This window comes from Aquarana catesbeiana, linkage group LG03 (genome assembly GCF_042186555.1).
Source record: "Aquarana catesbeiana isolate 2022-GZ linkage group LG03, ASM4218655v1, whole genome shotgun sequence".
Lineage (NCBI taxonomy): Eukaryota > Metazoa > Chordata > Amphibia > Anura > Ranidae > Aquarana > Aquarana catesbeiana.
The window spans coordinates 694105433-694120504 of record NC_133326.1 but is presented as its reverse complement, the minus strand read 5'-3'; the positions used below and the strand labels follow the sequence as shown (position 1 = coordinate 694120504).

Genomic DNA, 15072 nt, shown 5'->3' with positions numbered 1-15072 from the left:
CGTAAGTCCCGCCCACATATGAAAACGGTGTTCAAACCACACATGTGAAGTATCACTGCGAACGTTGGAGCGAGAGCAATGATTTTGGCCCTAGACCTCCTCTGTAACTCAAAACATGTAACCAGTAAAAAATTTTAAAGCATCACCTATGGAGATTTTTAAGTAGCGACGTTTGGCACCATTCCACGAGCGTGTGCAATTTTGAAGGGTGACATGTTAGGTATCTATTTACTCGGCGTAACTTCATCTTTCACATTATGCAAAAACATTGGGCTAACTTTACTGTTTTATTTTTTTTTAAAGCACAAAACTGTTTTTTTTTCCAAAAAAAACGCGTTCGAAAAATTGCTGCGCAAATACCGTGCGAGATAAAAAGTTGCAACAACCGCCATTGTATTCTCTAGGGTTGTTGCTAAAAAAATATATATAATGTTTTGGGGTTCTATGTAATTTTCTAGCAAATAAATTATTATTTTTACATGTAGGAGAGAAATATAAGAATTGGCCTGGGTGCTCCAGAACGCCTGGAGGTGCTCCATGCATGTTGGGCCTCTGTATGTGGCCACGCTGTGTAAAAGTCTCACACATGTGGTATCACCATACTCGGGAGTAATAGCAGAATGTGTTTTGGGGTGTAATTTGTGGTATGCATATGCTGTGTGTGAGAAATAACCTGCTAATATGACAATTTTGTGAAAAAAAAAAAAGAAAAAAAAAAATCTTGATTTTGCAAAGAATTGTGGGAAAAGATGACAATTTCAAAAAACTCACCATGCATCTTTCTAAATACCTTGGAATGTCTTCTTTCCAAATAGGGGTCATTTGGGGGGTATTTGTACTTTTCTGGCATGTTAGGGCCTCAAGAAATTAGATAGGCCGTCAGTACTTCAGGTGTGATCAATTTTCAGATATTGGCACCATAGCATTTGGACTCTCTAACACTCACAAAGACCAAATAATATACACCAAGTTGTACTTATTTTTACCAAAGATATGTAGCAGTATAAATTTTGGCCAAAATTTACGAAGAAAAATTACTAATTTGCTAAATTTTATAACAGAAACAAAAAAAAATTCATTTTTTTACCAAATTTTCAGTCTTTTTTCTTTTATAGCGCAAAAAATAAAAAACCCAACGGTGATTAAATACCACCAAAAGAAAGCTATATTTGTGTGAAAAAAAGGACAAAAATTTTATATGGGTACAGTATTGTATGACTGAGTAATTGTCATTCAAAGTGTGAGAGCACCGAAAGCTGAAAATTGGTCTGGTTAGGAAGGGGGTTTAAGTGCCCAGTGGTCAAGTGGTTAAAGTGATTGTAAAGTCTATTTTTTTAAATAACAAACATTTTATACCTACCTGCTCTGTACAAGGGTCTTGCACAGAGCAGCCCTGATCTTCCTTTTCTGGGGTCCCCCGGCAGCTCTCCTGGCTCCTCCTCCTCATCGAGTGCCCCCACGGAGAGCCGCATTCCATGGGGGCACAGATAGCAGGACTCTGCCCTGCCCCCCAGGTCCCGCGTCACTAGATTTGATTGACAGCAGTGGCTCCTGCTGCTATCAATCCGTTCAATGAGGACCCAAGACAGCGACTGGAGCTGCTGGGCTTGACCTCATCACTGTAAAGTTCGGGTTCAGGTAAGTAAAAGGGGCAGCTGCAGTACAGAAGGTTTTTCACCTTAATGCATAGAATGCATTAAGGTGAAAAATCTCAAGGCTTTACAACTCCTTTAAATATTACCAAGCAGTTATTTTGGACCAACTATGTTTTTGATAGACCCTATCCTCAAAAAATTAATGGGCAGGTATGGAGCATATTATGTTCAGGAACTCATTTGCAGGGTACTCTTGGAGCTATCATTTTAGGCCTTCCATCACCAAAGACTCCATACTTGACATTGAAGGCCGCTTTCAAGGTTTGGTCTTTTTTCCAGCAACAACAAGATATCCCTATGAACTTAGATATACAGTATTCTCCCTTTTTATTCAATCACTAGAACTATTTTCATCTGACTATCACAAGAATGACCCACATTAGTCAATTATTTGATGGCAGGACCTTAAGTACATTCTTGGCTTTGCAACAAATATTTCACCTTCACAAACATAATTTCTTTAATATATATGTACTACATACCCCCTGAGTCCTTACATCAAACCAGGCCCTGGTGACCATCCTTGGAACCAAGATCAGCAGTATCCCTTTGGGTCTTTTGTCAAAAACTATTCACGATCTGAGAGGTATAAGCCCCTTCAGATCTGTGAGTTGTGGTAAGCCTCTCTCCTAAGGGTGGTGGTGCTGTTAGCTATTATTTGAGCACTTTACTTTCCAATATTTGGACACACTATTTGGATACATCATTATCTTCATGAGGACACATTAAACAGAACTTTGTTATTGACATGGACTGTCACATTATTTCACATTGACATTATTTATGTCAGATTCACTTATTTTCCTATTTTTCACTTTTTTGTCACATATTTATTTATGATATTTGAATACTTCATTGTTTGCTTTTTTATGTGAGTTTTTCATATAATTCTTACTCGTATAATATAGGTTTAGCCCAGCATCTTTCTTTCTACTCTATTGCTGATTGTCTTTTGGCGGTGTTTGCTGCTTTACTTATATACAAATTTATTCACAGCGCAGTATATATTTAATATTTTTTATATGTTTTTGATATGGCATGCCGAATAATTCTTGGATAATGTCAAAGACTAGATCCATGTTGAAATGGGAACAAGACCTCTCCCAAACCTTTCTCCCCTCATAACTAGGTAAGATACTCATACAATATTAAAGAATTCCATATGTTTGACCCACTGGAAAGTCTCTATCAAGCTGATCCATAAGTGGTATTTCACCTCTGCTCGCCTTGCTGGTATCTTTCCTACCTCCCCTTTGACATGTTGGAGAGACTACAGAAACACGGGAGCTCTATTGCACATTTAGAGGAAATGCCCCAAACTTTCCTCCTTCTGGGTGTTTGTATTTTTCACCATATCCTCAGTAACTGGAACTATAATCAATTCAGATCCAGTCATGGTTCTATTATTACATTCGGGAAAAATGGCTTTTTAAATGTTTCCTTTATCACACATTGTATTGTATAATTGCTGCTAGGCAAATGATAGCAGCCTCTTGGAAATAAAAAGATCCCCCTGAACCTAAAAGGTTTTTGCAACCACTAAATTCTCAAACTCATGCTTGCCCTTAAAAATGGTAAAGGAGAACTGTTTTGGTCAGGACAGATGGCATGGTCCCAACATCAGCTCTGCACAGCCTATATTTGAAACCTACTCGATATTGGACAAAATTTGTTTAGTTTCCTTTCATTTCAATCAGTTATTTACATAAATTAGTTAAGTTAAAGGATAAGTTCACCTTTGTTCACTTTTTTTTCTAAATTCCAGCCCCCCTATGTACCAATATAGCATTCATGTACTGTTTGTGCAAAAATATCAAAGCTTTCCATTAAATCTACAGACACTTACTTCACTTGTCCTCATTCATGTTTCCAAACGTATCCATTGGTAATGCCTTACTTCCTGGACAGACTCGAGGTCATGACACAGGAAGGAGTTGACCAGCTGGCCTCATTAGCACACACCCTGCATAATCCACCCTACCACCTACCGCACATCTAGAGCTGCACAATTTTTGATCAGTGATCACCCTTCTCACTAAATACATAGTACACACTATGCAATCTGATTGTATATTGTGTATTTAGTGAGAAGGGTTATCACTGATTGATTGCATTTCATTTAAAAAATGTACAGCTGGGATTGGGTGGATGGGTATGAGGGTAGATGATGCAGGGTGTGTGCTAATGAGGTCAGCTGGTCAACTTCCTTCCTGTGTCATAACCTTACAAATGATTGAGTCTGGAAACATGGATGAGGACAAGAAAAGTAAGTGTATGTAGAATTATTGGAAAGCTTTAATATTTTTGTAAAAAAAATACATGAATGCTATATTGGTACATAGGGGAGCTGGAATTTAGAAAAAAAAAATGTACAAAGGTGAACTTATCCTTTAAATTCATTGAATCTGTTTTCGGAATTTGTTTTGTTTTTTAATATTCAAATTGATTCAAAATTTTCCTAATTCGGATAGTTTTCGAATTCCAAATGTTTTCGAATTTGAAAGTTTATAAATTCCAAAAGTTTTCAAATTCCAAAAGTTTTCAAATTCTAATCATTTTTATTTGTTTTCCAATTTCCAAAAAGAATAAAATAAAAAAGAAGATAAATGAAAAGAATAGAAAAAAAAATGAATAGAATAAAAAAGAATATAAAGAATAGTAATAGATTAATAGAAAAAACAACATACCGGTAATAGATTAGAATAGAAAGAATATAACCATCTTCCTATTTGAATCTATTATTTTCTATTCTATTCAAATTGAATTGATTCTATTTGAATTTTCCATTCTTTTGTTTTTGAATTTTATTTTTTTTCTATATGTTTATTCTATTAATTTCTATTCTATTATTTTCTATTCTATTCTATTCTATTTAAAATTTGAATTTCAGAAGATGGTTATATTCGTTTTATTCTATTTTGTTGTTTTTTTATACTATTTTGTTTTTTTCTATTCTATTCTAATCTATTATTTTTTATTCTAATAAAATTCTAATTTATTCTATTAGAATTTATCCTATTAGAATTTTGGTAAATGTTTTTTTTTTTAAATTCTATTATTGTCTATTCCAATATAGTCTATTGATTCTATTCTTTTTTTCTATGCTATTGGAAATTGAAAAGCCACATGAAAACGATTCGAATTCGTAAACTATTCGAATTCGAAATTGAAAACTATTTGAATTTGAGAACTATTCGAAATTGATTTGAATCGATGCAAATTCAAATTTTGTCCCAATTTTTTTTTCGTTATTTCGGATTTGTTTAAATTCATTACTATTGTAATTAGAAAATTTGGATACATCCGAATTTATGAAGACTGAAAATTTGTCCAAATTTCAATTTGAGAACGAAATTAACTGCACATGTCTACTACTTGGCTACATCTTGATGTTCATCACCTTTACATCCTCACCAAGCTCTGTCCCCTCACCTTTTTTCTAGAGGTTGAGTAGCTGGCAGTACAAAGGCAAGGCTCTATTGTTTTAGTAGAGTTAGATACTAGAGATGGGCAAACTGTTTTGGCTGAGCATCGGTTTATCCCCAAACAGTGCCCGTTCGGGTGTTCACCGAACACCCAAATTTTCAGGGTGCTCAGCGGGAGGTACGACAGCCGAGTGCACAGTGAATAGCTGCCAGTTATTAAGAAGCGGGCTGAGGAAACCCAAGTCCTTAACAACTAATAAGTCACCAGCTTTCAGCGGGCTTCCCTGCTCACAGCTAAATAAAAAAACATTGCCAGCAAAAGAAAAATTTGAAAAAAAAAATGTTAATGGTGTGGGGTCCTCCCAAAATCCATACCAGGCTTTTAAGCCTGGTATGGATTTTGAGGGAAACCCCCATGCCAACATTTTTTTTTTTTTAATGGAACGTGGTCTCCCAAAAATTCATACCAGACCCTTATCCAAGGATGCAACCTGGCAGGCCAGGAAAGGAGGGGACCAGTGAGTTCTCCCCTCTCCTAAACCCTCCTAAATCCTCTCCTAAACCTTACCAGGCCATATGCCCTCAATATGAGGGGTGCCATGTTGATGGGGACAAGGGCCTCTTCCCCACAACCCTGGGCAGTGGTTGTGGAAGTCTGTGGGCAGGGGGCTTACCAGAACATGGAAGCCCCCTTTAACAAGTGGATTCTGGCCTCCCATGTGAATGAGTATGGGGTACATTGTACCCCTACTTAGTCACCAAAAAAGTGTCAGAAAGAAATAAAAACACAAACAGTTTTTGACAATACCTTTATTAAAAATAAAAAAAAATAAAAAACAATGTCTGCTGATGTAGATCCATCATCAATCAAAACATCTGCAGCACAGCCGGACCTGAGAGAATGTAAAAATCCTGTGACATGACTAGTAACTGTAACTGCCGATTGCCTGCTCCACTGTCTGAGAGTTCTTAAATAGGTAAAGCGGGGGCACTTGGCGATGTCACATTGGGGGATGTGTTTTTATTTATTATTAATAAAGTGAACTCTCTGCAAAGTATATTCCCATGAACAATAAGTTTAAAAGGCTAAAAGTAAAACCTATGTGACTCACAGCCAAAGTTGAAAAAGCTATAAATAATAAGAAAATAACTTTTGAAAAATACAAAAATGAAGGAACACCATTGTTGTTTATATGTTACAAAGAATAAAACAGAATATGTAAAAAGGAAATCAAGGATGCAAAAAGTTCAAAAGAAAGGACATATTGCAAAATATAGTAGGACAAAACCAAAAAAAAATCTGCAAATATATCAATAGTAAAACGGTCAGGTCTGAGCATGTAGGCCCTTTACAAAAAAATCTAGAGTGGGTGGAGTGCAAAATATGTAATCTATTTGTGATTATGAGTCATGTGGGTATGAGTAAAAGGTATACTCACATATACTCACGTGCATCTACATTTAATGCTCTCCAAGAATCAATCAGTTGTAAATCATTTATGTGTGTTATGCCGCATACACACAAGCGGACTATCCGACTATCCGACGGACTTTCAGCAGACTTCCAACGGACTTTCCCAACACACGGACTTGCCTACACACGATTACACCAAAGTCTGATGGATTCGTATGTGATTATGTACGACTGGACTAAAATAAGTTGATAGCCAGTAGCCAATAGATGCCCTAGCGTCGGTTTTAGTCCGTCGGACTAGCATACAGACGAGCAGATTTTTCGACTGGACTCGAATCCATCCGAAAGATTTGAAACATGTTTTATTTCTAGGTCCGTCTGACTTTTGGGAAAAAAAAGTCAGCTGGAGCCCACTCACAATCGAATTGTCCGACGGAGTCCGGTCCCCCGAACCAAGTCTGCCGGAAAGTCCGCTGGTGTGTACGTGGCATAATGATTGTTTTTGAAAATGTTTTTGAATTTTGATTTTGTTTGCTACGATCAAGGTTAGGTTAGAGGGCTGAGTTGAAATCTTTGCCCAAAATAATATGTGGTGAGTGGTATTGTTGTAGTATATTAAAGAAATGTGTGAAAAACGTGGTTTGTGAATCATTTGGTGCATATATGTTGGCAATTGTTAATTCTCTACCTGATAAAGTGCCTTTGATAATGATGAACCTACTGTCTTGGTCCTTGTAAACATATTGAACCTCTAATGGAAAAGATTGATGGATAAAGACCGCCACAAATGTAGGGTGGCTGTCTTTCATGAAATGTGTTTCTTGTAACAATAATACTTTGGCATTTAGTTTTTTATATTGTATGAAGGCTTTTTTTCTCTTGTATGGAGAATTAAATCCTTGGACATTATGTGACAAAATTGTGATAGTCATGGTGTTAGAACCAATTTTGGGGATTCATCAGGACGTGATGATGTTTGATAAGTTGAGGGGTAAATGGTGTATAGTTGTCCTAATGTGCAACTCCAGGCATAGCAAGAAGAGTGTACCATAATTTTTTTTATCTATAAAATCTAAAAGTGATTTAACATTAATTAACAGTAACAAATATTTGTAATGAACAAACTGTATGGGGTTGGAAAAAAAAAATTTCCAACCGACCGTGAAACTTAATGCGGATAAATGGTCTTAAACTCAGTCTTATGCCCTGTACACACGGTCGGACATTGATCGATCATTCCGACAACAAAATCCATGGATTTTTTCCGATGGATGTTGGCTCAAACTCGTCTTGCATACACACGGTCGGACAAAGTTGTCGGAAAATCCGATCGTTTTGAACGTGATGACGTAAAACACATAAGTTAGGACTATAAACGGGTCAGTAGCCAATAGCTTTCATCTCTTAATTTATTCTGAGAATGCGTGCATCGGATTTGTGTACACAGGATTGGAATTTTCGACAACTGATTTTGTTGTCGGAAAATTTTATAGCAAGCTCTCAAACTTTGTGTGTCGGAAATTCCTATGGAATATGTGTGATGGAGCCCACACACGGTCAGAATTTCCGACAACAAGGTCCTATCACACATTTTCCATCGGAAAATCCTATCGTGTGTACAGGGCATTAGAGTATAAGAATCAAAATTTTTGAATTTAACAAAGAATAATAATAAGAAACATATGAAGAAATATGTGAATAATCTTTTAGGTAAAACAGGAAAAATTTCTCTAGTGAGAAAATATGTAATGAGTGGGGGTAAATCATGTCGGCATAGGGTGTGTCACCACCCCTATTATCTTGGGTATGTATAACTGTGGAACTTATAGAAAGTATATTTAAATTTAAAGACGCTGTAAATGTTTTGGTTCTTGGGTCTGTGAAAAAAAAGTAGTAAATCAAAAAGTGGGCCTAGACAGCTAGTGGAGTTGAAAAAAAAAAAAGCACCCAGGTTCAGAGCAAATTTAGATGATTTATATAATTGTTGTCTGATTCATGGTGAATTTTATATATTGTCACCATGAAACAAGAGATTAAGGTGTATGATTGTTATGTTTAATGGGTATATTGCTCCACTGATGTCTAGGCCATATTAATAACCAACATATATGAGTGGGATAATCAAAAAAACTTTAAATTTTTATATCCAGTGGTTAGCTCTAGATACTTCTAGAAAAATTTTAAAAATAAAAAAATAAAGGAGAAAAACAAGCAAAAAAGAAAAGAAAACAACAACAACAAAAAATGTGTCCACTGATGCAAATGGTATTGCTGTATAAGTATATGTCTTATGAGACTTGTTAGAAGCAACCATAAGAAATAGCAGAAAGTATCCATAACTTGAGTCCTTTCAATGAGATCCGCATTACCATTATAGGACAAAAGATAGCAGTGTTGGATTATAATAGGTTGTATGAAATACTATTCTGAATCTATTAAAGTACTGTGGATGGAATAATAATTGAGGCTTGTTGTACCATATTACGACAGTAGATGTCAGTGTGCTTTCATTATTAGGATGAATCTAGTCAATTTATCTGTGTAAAATGACTTTACACAGAATAAGTATATAGGGCTAATATTACAGTTAGAAAATGGACTGTGTACAAACTTATAACCATGAGGCCTCTCCAATTAGTTAGGATGAGTGGGTATAAACCTGTTAGAGAAAATACAAAAAAAAAAAAAAGAAAAAGAAAAAGAAAGAAAAAGAGAAAAATAAATAAAATGTAAAATGCAAAATTAATACCGGTATATGTATATATATATATATATATATATATGTAGGGAAAAAGAAAAGGGGTAAAAGAAAGAGAGAGAAAATGTTCTTCTTGTTATCCTTCATGAATAAAAAATGTAGATCTTCCTAGTTTCATTAATTGGCTTCATGTCTATATCTGCATCAATCGTCTTGTGATGCAGGGGTGTTCCAGATGGGAGCTGGTCAGGGTGTAGAAGGAGTACGTGGGAGGTTGCTGGGCTTAAGAAGGCCCAATTTTGTCAGGATGTCCTGATCTTCGGTGATAGTGGTGGCGATGTAGGTAGTGCCATTATGAGGAATGATTAGTTTGAAGGGGAAACCCCATTCATTTTCCTACGTCTGTCTAGTGTTGCTTGGGAGACGTTTGGATAGATCTGCAACTGAACTCCATCAAGAGTGATGTTTCTGATGCCATGTGCAGCACGCATTATTTATTCTTTGACTAAGAAATCCTTCATACATACTACAATGTCCCTGGGAGGTTTATCCGGAGGGAGTTTGGCTCTTTGTGCACGATGTATACAATCACATATGAAGGATCGGGGTCTTGCTCTGGCAACAGAAACTGGAATAATTTTGTGGAATATGCGATTAAATCTGTGATAGAGTCTGGAGCTCCTCTTATTCTAAGATTACTCCTTCTGTTCCTATTGTCTAAATCTTCAACATGCGCTTGCAAATGTGTAAAAGTCGATGAAAGAGTTTCATGTTCCCTTGAGAGATCATTAAAAGCAATTGATAATTCATTGTGCTTATTTTACAGCAAGTCTGTACGTGTACCTATTGCTGCGATCTCTGTTTGAAATTTTGTGAGCAGTTTAGTATATAAAGTGTCTAAACTGATGTCCAAATCTGCTTTAGAAAGGGGTATGTGCTCACAGCTTTTTGAGGGATCTGTGTCCAGCTGCTGCAGGTCTTTAGCAGGAGAAGGGGAGGCAGATGAGGTGGACAGGGAGACAGCACCATTTTTAGCCATGCTGCTCCATTCCTGTGATCTGAGGAGATAATGTGTAAGAGACTTTTGGCGGCCCCCATGTCTCCTCTTTTGAGAATTCGGCATGCACTGGTCATTTTCTGCAGGGATGTCTTGTTGTGGTGCCGTTTTCAAGTGCTTATGTCCCCGTAATAGTGGCTCAAAGCCCTGTGAGAACCGGAGCTCTGTTTAGAAGTGTCCGCTCCGTCCCATGCCGCGTATGCGCCCTGTTTTTGGTTCTTTGTTAATATCAAGTGTTAATATTATTGCACCCAAATAAAGACAAAGCAAGTGCCAAGGACAAAGAACATGCCAAGAATCTGAATTCTTGGTTCAAAGGTGTGGCTTTTACATATTATATAATGTATTTAAGAATTTGCACAAACGCCAGATTATTATTTTATTTACATTTATTTCTGTGGTTTTGAAGCATATAATGATCAGTTTGATCATGACCCAGACTCTCAAATACCTCAATGTAGAAAACAGAGATTAGATGTCTCTCCGCATTGTACTGTACAAGACACATAAAGCAACCAAGGAACAACAATATTATTGTATAATAATAGCATTTAATCGCTTGATATTGTCATATAATCATTAGTAAAACACAAAATAATTGTTTTTTCTTATCAGTTGTCAAAAATGTCCGCCGCAGCTGTGCAGTTTTCAAAATGTCTTTGCTTGCTTAGAAGCCCTCTGGGCCACAGCTTACCACTATGCTGCTGCCAGATTCATCTACCTTACAACCCACAGCTGTGAGAGCTCTCCCATGCATTTGCTTGTTTAAAAGCCTTCTAAGGGTCACAACTCATTATCAAAATTCACCTCTTGTTGACTTTAATGCAATTCTATGCAAAGTTTGATTTTTGAGTATATTTTGATGAATCAACCTAACTCAGGAATTATCATTTTTTTGCCAATCTATTCATCACTCTTGCCATAGGTAAACCATACAGTGGGGCAAAAAAAGTATTTAGTCAGCCACCAATTGTGCAAGTTCTCCCACTTAAAAAGATGAGAGAGGCCTGTAATTGTCATCATAGGTATACCTCAACTATGAGAGACAAAATGTGGAAACAAATCCAGACAATCACATTGTCTGATTTTTTAAATAATTTTTTTGCCAATTATGGTGGAAATAAGTATTTGGTCACCTACAAACAAGCAAGATTTCTGCCTCTTACAGACCTGTATCTTCTTCTTTAAGAGGCTCCTCTGTCCTCCACTCATTACCCGTATTAATGGCACCTGTTTGAACTTGTTATCAGTATAAAAGACACCTGTCCACAACCTCAAACAGTCACACTCCAAACTCCACTATGGTGAAGACCAAAGAGCTGTTGAAGGACACCAGAAACAAAATTGTAGACCTGCACCAGGCTGGGAAGACTGAATCTGCAATAGGCAAGCAGCTTGGGGTGAAGAAATCAACTGTGGGAGCAATAATTAGAAAATGGAAGACATACAAGACCACTGATAATCTCCCTCGATCTGGGATTCCACGCAAGATCTCACCCTGTGGGGTCAAAATGATCACAAGAACCGTGAGCAAAAATCCCAGAACCACACAGGGGACCTAGTGAATGACCTGCAGAGAGCTGGGACCAACGTAACAAAGGCTACCATCAGTGACACACTACGCTGCCAGGGACTCAGATCCTGCAGTGCCAGACGTGTCCCCCTGCTTAAGCCAGTACATGTCCAGGCCCATCTGAGGTTTGCTAAAGAGCATTTGGATGATCCAGAAGAGGATTGGGAGAATGTCATATGGTCAGATGAAACCAAAGTAGAACTGTTTGGTAGAAACACAACTCGTCGTGTTTGGAGGAGAGAGAATGCTGAGTTGCAACCAAAGAACACCATACCTACTGTGAAGCATGGGGGTGGCAACATCATGCTTTGGGGCTGTTTCTCTGCAAAGGGAACAGGATGACTGATCCATGTACATGAAAGAATGAATGAGGCCATGTATCGTGAGATTTTGAGTGCAAACCTCCTCCCATCAGCAAAGGCATTGAAGATGTGGCTGGGTCTTTCAGCATGACAATGATCCCAAACACACCACCTGGGCAACTAATGCGTGGCTTTGTAAAAAGCATTTCAAGGTCCTGGAGTGGCCTAGCCAGTCTCCAGATCTCAACCTCATAGAGAACCTTTGGAGGGAGTTGAAAGTCTGTGTTGCCCAGCGACAGCCCCAAAACAACACTGCTCTAGAGGAGATCTGCATATAGGAATGGGCCAACATACCAGCAACAGTATGTGACAACCTTGTGAAGACTTACAGAAAACGTTTGACCTCTGTCATTGCCAACAAAGGATATATAACAAAGTATTGAGATGAACTTTTGATATTGACCAAATACTTATTTGCCACCATAATTTGCAAATAAATTCTTTAAAAAATCAGACAATATGATTGTATGGATTTGTTTCCACATTTTGTCTCTCATAGTTGAGGTATACCTGACAATTACAGGCCTCTGTCATCTTTTTAAGTGGGAGAACTTGCACAATTGGTGGCTGACTAAATACTTTTTTGCCCCACTGTATGCTATACCTTGCATGCATACCCCTGTATATCACAGACACATACTAAATACTCTGAGGATATGACTTTTTGTCTATATACTATCAATGTGCAGGCAAATGCAAAAAAAGGCCTAGTAAATCAGGCCTTAAGTTTGTCAGCTTTTTTGAATAATAGGAATCAAAATTGATATAAGCAATTTAGATATGAAGTATGAATCCATAGTCATCTCTCCTGTAAATTTATCCATCAGCAGAGAGTTGTAGTATGTTAGCCATCTGGTATTGCCTGAAGAAGAAGCCACCATGTTTTAAAAGTTTGCAATATGATATTTATCAAATGTCTGCTAAAAACTTACAAAACTGTTTCTTAACTTAGCAAAAGCAATCTTTAAGTCTGTTACTCAAGCTGTATATGATTGGATTCATCAGGGGTGTCCCCACTGTGTAGATCAGTGATACTAATTTGCTTATAGTCAATGACTGATAAGTGAATAAGTGATAAAACACTGTAAATTCCTGTGCTAAAACCAATAAGTATAATGAAAAACTAAAATTCAAGGTTACTGCTCTCAAAAGTGCATGTGCTTTTCAATATGTAATCAAGAAAAAGAGTGCTACCTTCCCCTATACTAATGCACCATATATACAGAATCAATCATAATGAATTCATAAAAGATTGGTGACAATGTAAATAATAAAGTCCATAAATTCAAAAATAAAATTAAGTTCACGTGCTCCAAAAAACTTTGCTGTGCGACTTATGGTTAATCAAACATGCGATATAAAGTGCCAGGTGCCAGAGTAAACATCAGTGCAATCCATGCTCCCCTCTGTGTGCTCTCTCACTCACCAGAGATCCAGGGTTAAATTAAAAAATGAGAGGTTTTCAAAGATCCTTTGACAATGTCTCAGCGGGACAAAACAATTTAAAAATTTGCACTATGATATTTAGATAATAATAAAATGAAAATAAATTATATTACCTTAAATACAATCTTTCGCTAAAAAGTTACAAAATCGTTCCTTAACTTAGCAAAAGCAAACTTTATGTCTTTGTTCCTCAAGCTGTATATGATTGGATTTAGCAGTGGTGTCCCCACTGTATAGATCAGTGATACTAATTTGCGTATAGTCAATGACTGTCCGCTTGTTGGAAGGTCATAAATAATAATTAGTGTTACAAAAAATATACAAACCACCATCAAATGGGAGCTGCAGGTGGAGAAAGCCTTCTGTTTTCCAGTATTTGATGGGATTTTCAAGATGGTAAAAATAATATAGGTGTATGATATTATAATAATTAGGAATGGTAAGAATAGTAAAGGAACACTATTCAACATCGTGTCTAACTAAACCCAGAACGTATCTGAACAGGAAAGCTTTAACACTGGTGACACATCACAGAAGAAATGGTCAATTATATTCGGTCCACAAAAATCAAGATAAGCTATTAGAATTGCAACAATCAACATGGAAAAAATGCTAAACAACCAGGAAATTATGATCAAAATTATGCAAAGCAACCCATTCATCAAAGAAGTGTAATGCAAAGGGTTACAGATGGCCATATATCGGTCATAAGACATTACTGTCAGAAGAAGACACTCAGTAGATTCCATTACATCAAAAATATATTGCTGGAAAATACAGCCTGTAAAAGACATTTTTCCACCCTCATGAAGTAACATCTGAAGCAAGTTTGGGGCAATGTCTGTGGTTAGCAGAATATCAGATAAGGAGAGCTGGGTGAGAAAGAAGTACATCGGAGTGTGGAGGGTTTTATTGTAGTAGACCAGTATGATGATCAAGAGGTTTACAAAAAGTGTCAAAACATAAACAACAAGGAGAAGGATGAAAAGCACAATGTTGATTTCTTGGAAATTTTGGAACCCCAAGAGGATGACTTCAGATATGATGGTCTGGTTGTTTTTATACTGTGCCTTAAACACAAAAAATTCTGAAATAAATAAAATGTTTATTGGTGGTAGAAAGTATCTTTCAAAAAACTACCTAGAAGCCAATATATTATCATTATAAATGTAATTCCTAGAATCAATAGCTCAGCAGAAAAAAAAGTAAACTTCATTTTTACCTTCTTGTCCAGCAAACAATTATGGTCCATGGCTGAGACTGTTTCATGGAACAATTTTTAGAAATATATATATTTTTTCTATGTTATAATGTCATGTACTGCTAGGACAATCCGTTTATATAATGAATAAATGCATCCTCTTGAAATCTTCTGATAATTGTATTATTACCATTTAATCTTCAGAGGCCCAATTAGGAAGATATTCAGACGCAGCAGGGTA

At 36.7% G+C, this 15072-nt stretch overlaps 1 pseudogene; it reads right to left on the bottom strand.

Moving 5' to 3' along the window:
- Window positions 1-13761: 13761 nt before the first annotated feature.
- On the bottom strand, window positions 13762-14523 carry LOC141134232 (olfactory receptor 10A7-like; annotated as a pseudogene).
- Window positions 14524-15072: the final 549 nt, after the last annotated feature.